Source organism: Silene latifolia, chromosome 1 (assembly GCF_048544455.1).
Source record: "Silene latifolia isolate original U9 population chromosome 1, ASM4854445v1, whole genome shotgun sequence".
Classification (NCBI taxonomy): domain Eukaryota; kingdom Viridiplantae; phylum Streptophyta; class Magnoliopsida; order Caryophyllales; family Caryophyllaceae; genus Silene; species Silene latifolia.
The window spans coordinates 177,681,793-177,698,645 of NC_133526.1; positions in this window are offsets into that span (position 1 = coordinate 177,681,793).

Genomic DNA, 16,853 nt, shown 5'->3' on the forward strand with positions numbered 1-16,853 from the left:
ATGTTACTCCGAATGCGCACTTCTGAGGATTGAGCCTCATGTTGTACTTTCGTAGCCTTCCGAAAAAATTGTGAAGGTTCGCAATATGCCCTTCTCTTTCCTTGGATTTGACAATCATGTCGTCTACGTATACCTCAACTTCTTTGTGCATCATGTCATGTAAGAGTATAGTTGCGGTGCGTTGATATGTAGCTCCGGCATTGATTAATCCAAACGGCATGACCGTATAGCAATAGGTTCCCCATTGAGTGACAAAGGCGGTCTTGTGCATGTCTTTTATGGCCATCTTGATTTGCTTATAACCCGCATACCCATCCATGAAGGATAGTAATGCGTGGTCTGCAGTATTGTCCACCAGTATGTCGATGTGTGGTAGAAGGAAGTCATCTTTAGGACTTGCTTTGTTTAAATCCCTAAAATCAACACAAACACGGATTCTCCCATCCTTTTTGGGCACAGGTACTATGTTGGCTACCCAGTCAGAATACTCGGAAACTTTGATGAACCCGGCTTTGAATTGCTTATCGACTTCTTCCTTAATCTTGAGAGCCCATTTCGTTCTCATTCGACGAAGCTTCTGTTTTACAGGTTTGAAACCTGGCTTAATTGGAATTCTATGTTCGGCGATATCCCTGTCGATCCCTGACATGTCTTTGTAGGACCAAGCGAAGACGTCTTTGAACTCATTTAGGAGGTCTATGAAATCGGCCCTTTCGGTAGAGCTCAAGGTAGTCCCTATCCTAAGTTCTTGGGGTTCTAGTTCGGTTCCTACATTGATGGGTTTGGTGTCTTCTATTACTGGTCCCCCTTCCCCTTCCTGTAATATTTCTTTGGCTACGTAGGGAGGTATTTCAATTGAGTCTGGGTCTTGGTCATTCTCAGTATCATCGTAAACAGAATTGCACTCAAGATAACACAAAGAGTAAGCAGAACCCGATTTATTCATATTAAAGTTTGAGAAAAGTTGAAACAAAGAAGCCATCCGATCCGTGGTCGGTGGCGGTAAAGGAATAGTTGTTGGGACATTTCCGAACTACGTAACTACTCGAGGCTAAGCTAGGAGAAACAAAGGGAATGGGGATGACGACAGGAGCGGACTCTAGTGACTTCTCTAGACTCGACTCGACTCCGACTCGACTCGAACTCATCGTCTTCTGGTTCTCCTTTGAAAATCTCTCCTTCTCCAGTGGTGAGCTTGAAGAGTCTTCCTTGATTGTTGGTCCACTTGATTAATTTTCTCCATCCTTTCTGCTGATTCGCGCTTGTCTCTGTGATTAACGCGGTAGGGTTGAAGTGGTCGTCTTGAAGTATCATGGTAATGATCTCATCCTGCGCGGCTCTAAAGAATCGATCCTCTCCAAACAATAGACTAACAGCTTGTTCGTCTAAGCAAGGTGCTTGACGGGTTTTGACGGCAGGAACCGTTTCTGGAGGGATGAAGTAGCAATCGTGAAAGATCTCGATTCCGGCTAGCTTCCTCTCGAGATAGTGCCACAGTTCGGGAAATCCGTGAAAGAGTTCTAGGCTTCCTTCCTTAACGAAATATCCGTTTAGGGTAGGGAGATAGGGTCGCATTTGGACTCCTACGTACTTACGGTTTTGAACTTGGGCAAGCATCTCTAGAACTTCCTCTTTAGTGGGTTTGTACCCTAGTCCTAGTGGTATCCTTTTTGAGTTGCCTTCCTTGTATGGCGCGAAGGTGTTTTTCCAAATAGGGTTCAAAGGCATTCCAGGGAAGTATCCCTGGCATTTGAGTATGTGGTTGACCACCAAGTTGGAGTAAGGATTGTAGTATAAGGGTGCCAATTCGCTTTCTATGACACTTATGCTTTGGAAGCCCCCAAGTTCATATACTGGATTTGCAAGGACTTGATTGTTCGACTTCTTTTCGATTATTGCTTTGATGGGTGACGAAGTGATCGTCACTACTTTGCCATTTAGTGGGATCTTGATCTTTTGATGAAGGGTGGATGTCACCGCTTTGGAAGCGTGGATCCAAGGTCTTCCCAGAAGTATGTTGAAGGAAGCTTCGATGTCCACTATTTGGAAGTTAACCTTTCGCTCAATTGGCCATGTGGCTATGGTTAGGTTAATGAGTCCTACTACCTTTCGTCGTGTACCATCATATGCGTGAACACCTTGATTGGTAGGGGTCCAATCCGACTCTTTCATGCCTAATTTGTATGCCGTTTTGAGGGGTATGACGTTGACCGCAGAGCCATCATCTACCAAGGTCATTGGCACATTCTTCTTTAGACAAATTACAGTGATGTAAAGAGCCAAGTTGTGACTAGCGCCAAAAGGTGGCAAATCTTCGTCTGAGAAAGTAATAGGATTACTTAGCTTCGGTGATTCTTGGAAGACCAAGTTGACTACATCTTCGGGTGTGGAGTTATGTGCTATGTTTAGCTTGGCCAAGGCTTGCTATAAAGCTTGGCGATGTGGGAATGAGCTTGCTACTAATTGCCAGACTGAAAGATCAACCTTTGCCTTCTGTAATTGCTTGAGCAAATGATCAGTGGGGTCATCTTCGTTATCATTTGGTGTGACAATGTTGGTTGGACCATTTTGAGTAGTGCTTTGATATGGACGACCCGAACGAGTTAGGTGGTCTACATCTTGGTCTTCACCATTTTGGACAATTTCTTTCACTAGGGAGTTTTCAATGAGATACTCGTCCTCATCATCATCGGCCCATACTCCATTGATTGTAGCTAGTTCCCTCATTCTCATGATGTCGTCTTCTAGTCGTATGATTTGGTCAACTAGTTTATCGACCACGGTGACTATTTCTTGCATAGTGGCATTTTGAGAGAAGATTAGTGGCACATGCTCTTTAGGCATCGCGTTGGGGTCATGTAAAGTTGTCACCACACTTTCTAATTCCCAGACTTGCCTATCCACACTCCTTGCCTATGTGATGAAGTCGGAAATAGTAGGGGTGATGGTAGAGTAGAACCCCTCATTCTCGATTGCGTAGATTTCATTTTTGACTGGAGAAATGAGATGTGAACAATCTAAGGTAGATTCGTCACTTGTAATCACTAGAACTCCAAGAGGATTCTGAGTGTTGTTGGGTTTACCTCCCGGCGGTATTGGTAGTCGACCATCTTCAATCATGTCTTGAAGCACATTTTTCAATTTGTTGCATTTTTCTGTGTCATGCCTCTTGCCCCTATGGTATTCACAGTACGAGTTCTCGTCCCAGAATTTGGATTTCTTTTCGGGTTCGGGAGTAGGTCCTATGGGTTGGAGTTTGCCTTGCTTCATTAACCTCTTTAGAGCATTGGAGTAAGTGTCCCCAAGATTCGTGAATTTCCTTGGTGGGGTACTTTTCTTTGATGGCTCGAGAAGGTTAACCTCATCGGTCTTGCTAGTGGAGCCGTATGAACGACTCGTTGAGCCTTGATATCCTCGACCTACCGTTTTGGACAAGAGCCCTTTACGGATGTCATCTTCAATCCTTGTTCCCAGTACGGTTAAGTCCTTGAAAGTTTTGATGTTTTGGTATCTCAAATGATTAGCATAGATGGGTTTGAGATTGTCCACGAACTTCTCCACAAGGGTAGCCTCATCCGGGCGTTCAACTAGTTGGGTACTAGTCTTCCTCCACCTACTTAGGAATTCGGTGAATCCTTCTTTGTCATTTTGGGTAAGAACCTCTAGAGTGCGCATGTTAACTTGGATCTCGGCATTATCCACGTATTGCTTAGCAAACTCGATCGCGGCATCTTCCCAAGTAGCGATCTTCTTGTGTTCTAAGGAGTAGAACCATTGCTTTGGGATGGTGTCGAGAGATGAAGGAAAGATCCTTAAGAACATCTCGGGTTTGATGCCTTTGATAGACATATAATCCTTGAAAGCACGGATGTGGTTCAAAGGGTTTTCGTGCCCCTTGAATTTAGGGGTATCCGTCATGTTGAAGTTGGTTGGCAATTTAGAATTTACGGCCTCATACTTGCGGTTGTTTTCCCTATATATGTCGTCCCCTTTAAGGTACATCAATTGCTCTTCTAAGTATTGGAGTCTTTTCTCGGCTACATTCATTCCCATGGGAGGATTTTCGTCCTTGGATTCATCCGCGTAGTCACCTACTACTTCACTTTCGTGAGGAGGCAACCTCCCCTCCACGGCGTAGATCCGGCCTTCGATGGTGTCAAGGCGATCATACACTTGGTCTTGAGTAACTTGGATTTGAGCTAGTGCGGCTAGGATTCGATCATTATCATCTTGAAGTTGGTGGAGGTTTGTGTCGCTGGTTCCAGGCATCTTGAAAACTGGATAAGAGATCGATGACGAATCAAAACACGATCGACCATTCTAACACACTTGCTAAGAGAAGAAATGTTTTGACTCGTGAAGTGGGTGTGTGCCACTTGTGTTGAGTGAGCTTTGAAGAAAAGACAAGGATTTGAAAATGTGTATCCTAGTCAACTATAGTGTAGTTGTAGGAGTGGACTCGAAGTGAGGTTTTGAAATGGGCTTGGGCCCGAATTTTGACTCGACAAATGGACAGAGTTTTGACTGGGTTTTGCGCTAATCAATGGCCTTTTCGAAATTTACTTTTGAAAATGGGTTTTGATTTTTTACAAAAATCGTCATGGTTTCGTTTAGAAATGGTGATCACGTAAGGTACAAACGTTCATACAAGCATTATAATGGGATGCTGAGTGCATTTAAAAGGGTTTTGGTTTAAAGGGTGGGTTGCCATACCGAACCATCAAACCCGAAGTCTGTGGAGAGGCTCGTACCAAACAAGAGTAAGCCGATTCCTAGTCCATTTCCTCAAGTAGTGAAGGCCCTTGATACAAACAAGAGTAAGCATCATGGTATGGATGACGTCAATCGCTATCCATCCTTAGGCCCAAATAAGAATTAGGACCGTTTAGACGGGACGATTGGTCGAATGGGTTGGGTTGGGCCTAGGAAGGCTGAATAAAACGATCTAGGAAGACCGAGTTATGAAAACCGACAATTGTCTTGTACAAACTATTCCTTAACCTTGTTCAAGTTTTACCCTTGGCTACACGTAAGTGTATTATCCCCAGTGGAGTCGCCAAACTGTGGACAATGGGGCCCACGGGGGCGCTTGGGAGTGAGAACAAGCGTTTGCATTTTTGGGGAGTCGCCACCAATTTTTATGGGAAATTGGAACCGTTCGAATACCTCGTGTCATGTCAAGACACAAAGTAATGACATGAACACTAAGCAATCGTTACCCTTAGCATTCTACGTCTAGAATGACTCTCGTGGATGCCAGTAAGCTCTTTTGATCGAACACCTAATCCCGCCCGCCTCGATAGCGGCCTCTACTAATGATTAGGGACATCATCTATACTCGATAAATCGTCGATTGTATGCATGCAATGCAACATCCAAGTTTTAATCCTAACATGTGAGAATTAGGCTAAGTCGGTAGACAATTAATTTAACAAACAATTAATGCCGAAGTAGGATTTTATGTTCAATTACATGTGAGGACATACAAATGATACAAGAAAATATGATAAATACAATAAAATAAAATTACAATGATAAAAAATTACAATAATTACATTGGGTTTATTGATTCATGTCGAAAATACCTTTAAAAACGGATAATTTGAGAAAAAGAATAAACAAAGGATTAACGAACAGAAATTAGGGTGATAATACGATTAATAGTTAATTGTACGTAAGCTAATTAAACTAGGTCAAGCAACAACGGAGTTCAGGGACAGAACTCAACCTGGAACAGGCGCATCAGGACTGCGCCCTTTGGAAGAGGCGCAACAGTTGCTTCGTCTGTTCCAAGGGTGAGTTCTGGCTGTGAAGCCGGAACTGCAAATCGTTAATATTAATTGGTGATTTAAAGGATTGATTATGATATTTACTCGGATGGAAGTGATTATTAGGTTAATTACATATGATTAAGGTCATAAAAGCAATAAAACATGGATGAGACGGAATTAAGACGAATTATTTGCATGAAATTAATTACAAATTAACAAACTAGTTAGGTTATATATATCGAATCAATGATGAACTAATGACGAATAAGACAATAGACAGATGAAAATATATCAAAGATCGAATTCCAGAAACTCAATATGAACAAATCGAATTCCTACAACCCGGATTGACTTTAAATGACGAAAACCCGCAAATATTGGATTATAAGGGATTTAAGTCGGATTTAATGACGAGTTATACATGTTAATGATGATGATTAATATACATATGAAATTATTAGACTATTGTATCAAAGAATTAAAGGAAACAAACGAAAACAAATAAAAGACGAAAGAATTACAGAGGACGAAGGAAGAAGAAAGGAAGCGAGAAGCTGCGATGCCTCATTTAAGAGGCGCAGCCAGTGCTGCGTCCCTTCAAGAGGCGGCGATTCTTTGCGTCCTTTCTAGACGGTTATCTTCTGGTAATCCGTAAAAAGGGGTTTTAAAGCACGGTTTTATAAATCGGTTTTAATAAGTATTTTCGACATAAACCTTACAATTGTGATACAAAAAGTAAATAATAATAAATAAAAGAGAGATTTACACCCTCAGACTTACATGTTTGACGAAACGAGAAGGACTAAGTTATCGATTAGTGATGCTCGACTCGAATGTAGACGAAAGTGCCCTCGTAAGAGGAAAACGATTAGATTAATTAAGTTGATTGATGTGGAGTTGGTCAAATTGGTCGGTCATGCAAACGAGGCTGGTACTCAGAAGGATCCGAGCTTACGTGGTCGAATGTTCAAGCACGTAGACGCCAAAAAGTAAGAACAAAGGTCTAGAATGCAAAGGGAGAAAAGAAGGGCGGACACTCGCGTGAGAAATATGAGGAGCGAAGGCTCCTATTTATACTAATCACGTGAAGGAATTAGGGTTTTCGGAGAGACTTTGGAAGTGAATCTCGGAAAGATATGAAAAAGATACGAAAAATACGCAGAAAAGGACCTGGGAAGAGGCGCAGCAACCACTGCGTCTCTTGGAAGAGGCGCAGCACCTGCTGCGTCGGTTCCCAAGTGGTTTCCTCCTGCGGAAGAAAGATTTCCGTGTTTAAGTTATGGAAGGACGGAATAATTTGGTTTTCCTTAATATTTTGTATGAATATTACGGGAAATTGTTTACCAAATAATAAAGATTGTGAAATATTTATAAAATATGGAATAGAAATATCCGGAACATTCCAGAATATTCTGACTCGGGATTTAACGGTTATCAGAAAATGAAGACGGTTTTAGGTCCGGACTCCAAATGTACTCTAATTACTGTCAAAACGACCGTATCGGCACGTAGATGACAACTAAGAGGTAGACATTAGTGTTTGAGCTATCACTTGACGACAAACTTACGAACTGTCACAAATCGTTCCGCGTACCAAACATGCGGCCCAATCATCACCGGGTGGTTTGCGAGAGGTGCAGAAATGAGGTATCTACACATCCCCGAATGGATCACCACAGTTTTACAAAACAAACAACGGGGTCAGTACTAATTACACAATACAAATCACAATAAAACAAATGCCAAACAGCTCGATCGTCACATCAAACCCCAGTCTCCATAATCAATATCCACACAACTGACTACACACTAAAGTGTGTAGTCCTGCCAGAGTACCCATCGCAACAGATACTCCACACCGCCAGTGGGGGACCGCAGCCGTTCCCACCTAAGCCCCACTCATCTCCATCGAGCGAGAAACCCATGTTCATTAATGTGCACATCCCCTCCTGTGGCGGGTTCCACAGAGGGCGAATCAAGGGCGTGAAGCCACTCTCGCAAGTGACTCCACTCAGCCAGGGACGCACCCCGAAGATCACAGATAGATACAACAACAATCACGATATTAATCAACAATACAACCAACAATTTAACCAACAACCGTCACAACCACAAACAATATACTTTAACAATAATCACAATGAAACCACCAAACACATCATGTAATTAATACCGAGTGGGGAAACCCTACCTGAAACAGCAATCACCAAGATCGTCACAATCAGCTAATCAACATCGTCCTTCACTGAAATTACTTCCTATCAAACATACAATCATACAATCACAATCTAACATCAACAATACTCCCCAAAACCCCCAAATCACCCAATTAGGGTTTAACCAACTTTAACAAAACAGTATAAAAATTATATGTAAAACTTACCCTCGACACAAGGATCACAACGGTGTAAAGAACGATGAAATCCGACACCTCTAGCTCCGGGATTTGCTAATGATGCGATGACAAACAAACTACGTAACTCCTTTTCTCCTCACTTAGGTTTTAGAATGGATAAAAGAAACTAAGAAAAGTGACGAACAACCTTTTATACTTATCTCTCATCATTAACAAAACCCGTCAAACTCAGCCTGTAAAGCTCACTTACTCGATCGAGTAAGTCACTTACTCGATCGAGTGCCAAGCTTACTCGATCGAGTACCCATCAGGCAGATTACTGTTTTGCGTAAAAACATACTTACTCGACAGAGTAAGCCCCACTCGATAGAGTACGCCAAGACACATAAAACCGTAGTATTACAGTCTTCCCTCCTTAGAAAGAACTTCGTCCCCGAAGTTCAACCCATACATAAAAACAAATATACTCACTCGATTAAGACACAACAACGCAACTACGAACTCAAAACAAAACCCCAACCTATAACACATGAACTCTTAACACCACTCCACCAACTATTCCTACCTCCACAACATGGCTCACGATATCGTATCAACTACATCATAGCCTCTCTCGACACTAACTCCATACACCACCAACTGCCATCCACAAACACTGCTAGCTCCCTTTCACTAACATATTATCCACTAGAAAATCCTATATCAAGACACTCATAAACATCAAACGGAATTACATTCTACCACCCTTAAAAGGAACTTCGTCCTCGAAGTTTACTCACACTCATAAACATCATCATCCAACTGCCAAACTATGGAACTCATAATCATCATCATCCAACTGTCAACACTATCGAAATATTCTCCCATTCCTAAACATCGAACTACTACAAGCACGGCCATGACCTTTAATAAAATCAATCACAACAAAGATCCATCCTTTATGCTACACCAACACTCTACTTCCAAATATATTACAACATACACAACCATGAAACTCTCTTTTATCGCATCCTACTCCTCTTAAGACAAATGTTACGTCCTCGTAACTCACTAATACTAAATCCTTAGCTATATCTTCTCATTATCCTCACCTCCATCACATGTCAAAGATAACCGCCTATAATCTAAACACTCACCATTCCTATATCCAAGGCTCTCTTACATAAACAGTTCTCATACCTTAATTCACTCGGCACACCACCTAACCTATACCACAAAATCTTTAGCTTAACCAAAACTTCAACGGTTCCCTATTACCGCCAAAACGACATAGTCCTTTATACATGAACCTATCTCCATACTCAGAACTCACGATCCACAATTATTACACACACTCACACTAGGTCTTCAAGTTCTCCCTTTTATTACCACAAACTCATCCACAACTTACCATGATACTAATGTCCAACACCCTATACTCACTGTCTCAACAAAAGATTATGGACCACCTGCAGCTTTCATATCTGTATAACACATGTTCCACGAATCATTTGCCATTACTAAGTCAACCAATGCTTCCTCTAAAAGAACATCACAAGTACTCCAACAACCTCTCACAACTGTGTCCCATCAACAGGATATCACTATACCATGAAATCATACACAACTCTCTTCCATATCATACTTTACCCTCACTCCCAAGCTGGAACTGGTAAGAAACATCAATAAACAAAACAACCGTCTATCTGTCTAAACTGAAACTCACAGGAAACAGCAGCAACAAAACAACAATCTATGCATAACTGGTATGTACTTTCGAAACTCGAATCGTAATCATCCCGCCTACTCTACCACAACCGGTGACGGCATCTCAACACCGCCACCAACAGCCGCACCGCAGTGCGAAAATACCCGCATCACAACACGAAATACCATGCCCGGATCACCACCCGAGGCACAACAACCACATCGATAGACATCACCACTTACACTATTCTCATACACACTAACTCAGGACAATTTCCCGGACAAGAAAACTTACTCAAAACCGCTTTACTAGATCACAACACAACATATTGTATGGAATAAACAGATAAGCACCTCATGAACATCATCCCTACCATTTCACGGAATACACATGTATTATCAATACACATACAATTATAACTAGCCATGTCAGAATAATCAAATTATTACCTTTTTGAATATCATTCAATTAGGTTACTGTACACAACATATAGAACATTCAGATAACAACTTTATAACTATCACACCATACCACTTCTCGTGAGGTCAGAACCTCACACAAACATTTATGCACATCATAGACCCGTAATCACATCCAACTAGCCAATCCTGATCATGTAAGTTACCACTCGATAAAGGTTACCTTTCGCCCGAGCTTAACTCATATGCCCCTCATAACATATTCTCCCATTCGCATACCATCACCTCTTGCCAAGTATAACCATACCATTAATATTCAACTACTAGCACCCGCCTCATATAACCACATCTTATACTTCCTCCCAAATGTACATATCAATCCGGCCTCTACAAAATCAACCTCTTTAGAATTGTTATCCTTCTTATCTATCATCACCCTTAACCATTAGTGACAACACCACAATACCCCCACTGCTCGTATAACAAACCTTTTACACTCATCTATAAACATCACGGTTTCTTTCCTATCTTTGGTTAATATCCCAAATAACGAACATCAAATCCATCAACAAAACTTACCTCAACACTATTCCCAATTCCAATCTTAATTGCATCGTCACCCAACTCACCACCAAGATCTCATATCGTGTAAATTCTTTACCCGGCTTCTTACTTTCCTTAATTCCCCGAAACTCATGACTAATCATATTGTCCAGAAACTCCTATATAACTGTTAACTCAAATCCTCATGATAGTATCATACATCTCGACGATTCCTGACTTTTATATCACATAACTCCGGTGAACATTCTCCTAGTTTACTCCCCTTATTCTTTTCTTTTCACACTCGACAAAGTCAATTATCATTTCATCTCCTTACTCCTTATACCTAACTCTCTGGTAATCCGGTTACCTTTTTGTTGCTCCAAAACTCAAGTTCTATTATTTTATATCGGTACTTTCTCACTCTTTCTTACCATGGGTCCTTTCTCATCATGCTATCACTCACACTTATCACCAATCAATCTACACGGTTAGTCCACTCCATCAATCCCAAAACTCATTTCATACCGTTACTTGCCCAAGGAAATCACACATTAGTTTCACCTCTTGATACTACAAATTCCCAAACTCACTCACTATCTATAAATCCATGCCGCGACATGTCTCCATAAAGTTCACTATATACTACTCTTCTCAATCCCTCTAAAACGTCCTTTCATTACATATATTCTTAACCCACGCGATTCCTAACCATCTCCCTCCATAATTCTTTACACATCTTAAATTGCCACTATTCACATCCTTCCTTTCAATCTTTTCATTCTCACGTTCCTTAAACTCACTTCATCCTTTGCCCACATTCACTCACTTTTACATTACTCAACACACAATCAAATCACTCGTCTCATCTCACAAAACATGCTCCATGCCTTAATAAGCCTTACCAAACTTCCTTTTCTTTTCCACTACCTATCACAACCACATACAACTCATGTCCTCCCCATCGAGTAGGTGAAGGTCAGAAGCACGTAAAACAAATTACCAGGGCTACTCGATCGAGTAAGGGTTACTCGATCGAGTAACAAGAGGTGTTACTCGATCGAGTGAGGGCCACTCGATCGAGTACCCTACGCATTTCTCAGCACTGTCCAATTTTCGTAAAACGGTCATAACTCACTCGTTTCTTGGTCGATTTGGGCGTGTGACCTATCGTTAGAATCGTAAAAGAACAAGCTATCGCCTATAATTGGAATCACATTAAAATCATTTATACATCTCAAGTTATAACAGTTTAAAGACAACCTCTCTATAATCAGAAAAACACAACTACTTGATTTCTACTTCCAAACAACTTAAACGACAACAAGGTAAACAAAAACAACTCCATACTCATAAAACCAGTATTTCTAATCACATGTTACTATATTCAAAAGCCAAGCAACAACATTCATCATGCACATAGATTATTTAACTTGTCAATCATGAATTACCCACATGCTTTTATTCTATAATTTTACGTACAACAAAACATACTCATACATTACAAATCCTATTTCCATGTTACTAATGCAACAATATTACAAATCCACTTCGTCACCTAAACATATTCATAATCACAAAATTCATATTCTCATGCAATTGACACTCCATCTTTTCCAATCAATTCTTCCCATTTCAACCACATTCTTCATCTAACAAGTGCATATGACACAACAGTAGACAAGTATATGAACTTATTATTTAGTTTACGCAAACAAAACTATGTAAAATCATATCAAATCCCCTAATCACATGTTACTAGTATAGACACATTATAAATCATTCATCTTGCAACATCATTATTCATCATTCTCATATACTTTTCCAGCAATTCCAAACACCATTGTAAACCAACTATCATGCAACATGCCTATTTACAACACTTTATCATTTACCACATTCCTCATTCCACCACAATCATTTTGCAACATTTCTATACAACACATCATTCAACATACGCAATAGAACATTAGCAAACACATAGCGGTCCCATGACACCCCATAGTGACCGTTTCAAAATTGTAGGGCGAGTTCGCGACTTTAGGACGTCTCCCAAGTCTTTGCATTAGCTCCTACAACTTCTACCCGGGTTCATTTTAGTTTGACTCCCTATGTTCATTAGGTTCATTGGTTACATGTTTCAGGATCGTCGCTCTGATACCACTTTGTGACACCCCCATACTCCAAGTGCCTTACCAGGACCACTCAGGTATAAGAACGTCACCATCTCGGTTACCCGAGGCAATGATAATCATAAGACAATAAAGAAACGTACTTTAAAAGTAAATATAGTTTAAGTGATTACATGTCTCAAACCAAAACTGTTAAATCAAATACAATCCAAAACCACAACTGTTTACTAGCAAAACTGAATAACTAAGGACATCGTCTGACACAGCGGAAGACTCTTCTAATTGCCAAGTGACGACTCATCCCAGCTAGCCCAAAAGCATCACATCAAACCGGCTCAACAACTGCTCACTATTCCCGAATGGATCACCACAGTTTTACAAAATAAACAACGGGGTCATTACTAATTACACAATACAAATCACAATAAAACAAATGCCAAATAGCAGGATTGGAGGATAAAGTTATAACTGATGAAGCTATAACTTCAACTCCAAATCAACGAACTAGGTCCAATGTTATAACTGATTCTGTTATAACACCAGGATTGGATTCAGGGGGAACAAGGCTTGAACCCCAATCATTCGAAGAAGGCGAGACTAGTTCAGATGAAGATGTGCCTCCTGTTTCTAAGAAATGGAAATATAAAGATTCTCATCCAATGGAAACCATCCTAGGAAATTTGAATGAAAGTGTTCGAACTCGTAGAAGACTTAACAACTTTTGCTCGTTCTACTCCTTTCTCTCAACCATTGAGCCAACAAATATCAAAGAAGCACTTGCTGAACCGGATTGGATCGTTGCTATGCAAGAAGAGCTTCAACAGTTCGAACGAAACAAAGTGTGGCATTTGGTTCCAAGACCTAAAGACCGAACGGTTATTGGTACAAGATGGGTTTTTAGAAATAAGTTGGACGACACAGGAGTTATTGTACGAAATAAAGCCAGATTGGTTGTACAAGGGTATAATTAACAAGAAGGAATTGACTATGATGAGACCTTCGCTCCTGTAGCCAGACTTGAGGCTATTAGACTATTAATAGCATTTGCTGCTCATAAAGGAATTAAAATTTATCAAATGGACGTTAAGACAGCATTTCTTAACGATTATCTGAATGAGGAGGTTTTCGTCGAACAACCTCCAGGATTTCTCGATAGCAAGTTTCAAAACCATGTTTTCAAATTAGATAAAGCTTTGTATGGTTTGAAACAAGCTCTGAGGTCGTGGTACGACAGATTGTCAAAATATCTTCTTGAAAGTGGTTTTAAAAGGGGATCTGTCGACAAAATCCTATTTCTGAAAACTGAGGATTCCGATTTACTAGTTGTACAAATTTACGTTGACGATATTATTTTTGGTTCAACTAATGATCGTTTATGTAAGTATTTTTCAGAATTAATGACCTCAGAATTCGAGATGAGCATGATGGGAGAACTCAAGTTCTTCCTTGGACTCCAAATTCAACAAACTGCTGAAGGGATTATGATACACCAACAGAAATATATCAAGGAGCTAATCAAGAAATTCGGTATGGAAAATTCTAATTCTAAGCCAACTCCTATGGGTACAGATAAGAAGTTGACTTTAGATGAAAACGGTAAGTGTGTCGATGAGGCGACTTATCGAGGTATGATTGGCTCACTTCTTTATTTAACTGTAAGTCGACTCGATATTATGTTTAGTGTATGCGTATGTGCTCGATTTCAATCGTGCCCTAAAGAATCGCATATGATTGCAGTTAAGAGAATCTTGAAGTATTTAATTAGTACATCTAAATTATATCTATGGTATCCTCTTGAGTGTAATTTAGATCTCATAGGGTATTCAGATGCAGATTATGCAGGTTGTTCACTTGACAGAAAAAGTACTTCCGGCATACCCACGTTTGTTGGACCTTGTATTATTACGTGGGGGTCAAAGAAGCAAAATTTCGTTGTGTTATCTACAGCTGAAGCTGAATACATTGCTGCTGGATTGGTATGTTCTCAACTTTTATGGCTTAAGCAACAGTTATGTGATTATGGTGTTAATGTTGGTTGTATACCTATTTTATGTGATAATACGAGTGATATAATCATATCTAAAAACCCTGTGCAGCACTCACGAACTAAGCATATAGACATCAGACACCATTTTCTACGTGACCATGTAGATAAGGGCAACATAAGACTTGAATTTTGTAGTACAGAAAAACAATGGGCTGACATTTTTACCAAAGCATTGGCTAGAGAACGTTTTGAGATTTTACGGTTGGAAATTGGTTTAATTGGTGGCAACTAAACTTGTCACAAATATTTTATTCTCCGTATGACTGACTAGATTTGACGAGATTGTATGACTGTGTCCGTATTTTTCGTTGCAAGTTTATTTGTGTTAAATGTTATATTATATTACGAGAATATTCCGTCTGCTAATCATTATATCTTAAGATTATTACGAACCATAAAGTCGGTAACAATTATACTTTTATATCCTTTTTACCGAAATTCCATCGTTTGCCAAAATTTATCCTACCATATCTCACAAAAGATTTACCCTAGATTATGTTTCATACTCTATCTACATTATATGATAAGTAAATAAAAATATAAAAAAAAAACTACAAAATCTACCTACCTAATCCTACACGCCACCCTACTCCTTTTCCTAATTCCACATAACTTCAACTTGCCATAATTCACCCTTATCAAAACCATACCCCACCTTCATCCGTCAAATCAAACACAACCTCCTAAAAATTTTCTCTTAAAATTTTCTACACTCAACCTCCAAAATCAAATCATCATCATGACTCCTCCTTCAACCCGTCTTCACTCACCCTCAACTCGGTCCACAACTCGGACCGGGTCCACCAAACCACCATGCAACAAAACTTTTGTCCCTATCAAAACTCCCTCACCTCAATCAAACCACAAGCCTACCAATCCCGATCATAACCGGGTTGATCCTAACCTCGAAGGGAAAAGACGAAAGCTAAACAAAGGTAAGAAGAAGGTTGTTGGGTTTGAAGTTTCGGTGGAGGAAACCGAGGTTGTAGTTAATCAAGAAGGTCATCAAAGAACAATGTTCCGTGAATATATGCCGAATGCAACATCATCGGGTCTTGATAAGGTTAGACTTACCGCGGATGAAAGGACCCGAGTCAACAATGTTATACGGTATGGTATTCATGGTGGTCGGTCTTATTCTGAGAAGTGGTATGGAAAAATTGAAGCTTTACAATTTTTCAAAGATTTCTTAACCATTCAAGAATGGAAAAAGGTTAGCTCTTTTGTTGGTCTGGTTTATCCAATCGAGGTAATTCAATTTTACTCTTCGGTCTCCATGAGAAATAATGTGTTGCATGCAACGGTCAATGAATCCGAAGTCAAAATCTCCCTTGACGATTTTTGTACTCTGTTTTCGGTTCCTGATGATGGGATCGAAATAAACCCGAGTGCGGAATGGGGAGACATGACGGAGAAAGAAAAGCTCAAAATTAAGAAGTCTTTTGATGTTGATGCTACGGGGTCGAGTAATATGCTAGCGGGGTCATTCACTCCCAAATTGAAGTTCTTTTTAAATTTTCTATGGAACACGGTTGTCCCGAGGAGAGGTGGTCGTGATAAATTGTCAAGTTATGAAATGGTGTTGGTCTCAAAGTGGCTCGAAGGGTCTAAGGTTAGTCTTCCTCGTCTTGTTTTGCATCGAATCATTCAAACAAGTATTTCCGTCACCGAGGAGAAATTGTATACTAATTTAGACTTGCCTTATGGGATGTGGGTTTCTCGGTTTTTGGAAAGAAAAGGGGTAGTCGGGTCTTCTAGCTATGGTGTAATGGTAAAATATGAGACGTGTGACACTCATCTTAAGCTTATGAAAATTGGAGCAATTGGACCCGATTTGGTGTTTTTGGCAAAGGGTAATGTGGTGGAAAAATCTTCGGATGTGGTGTCGGTTGTGGAGC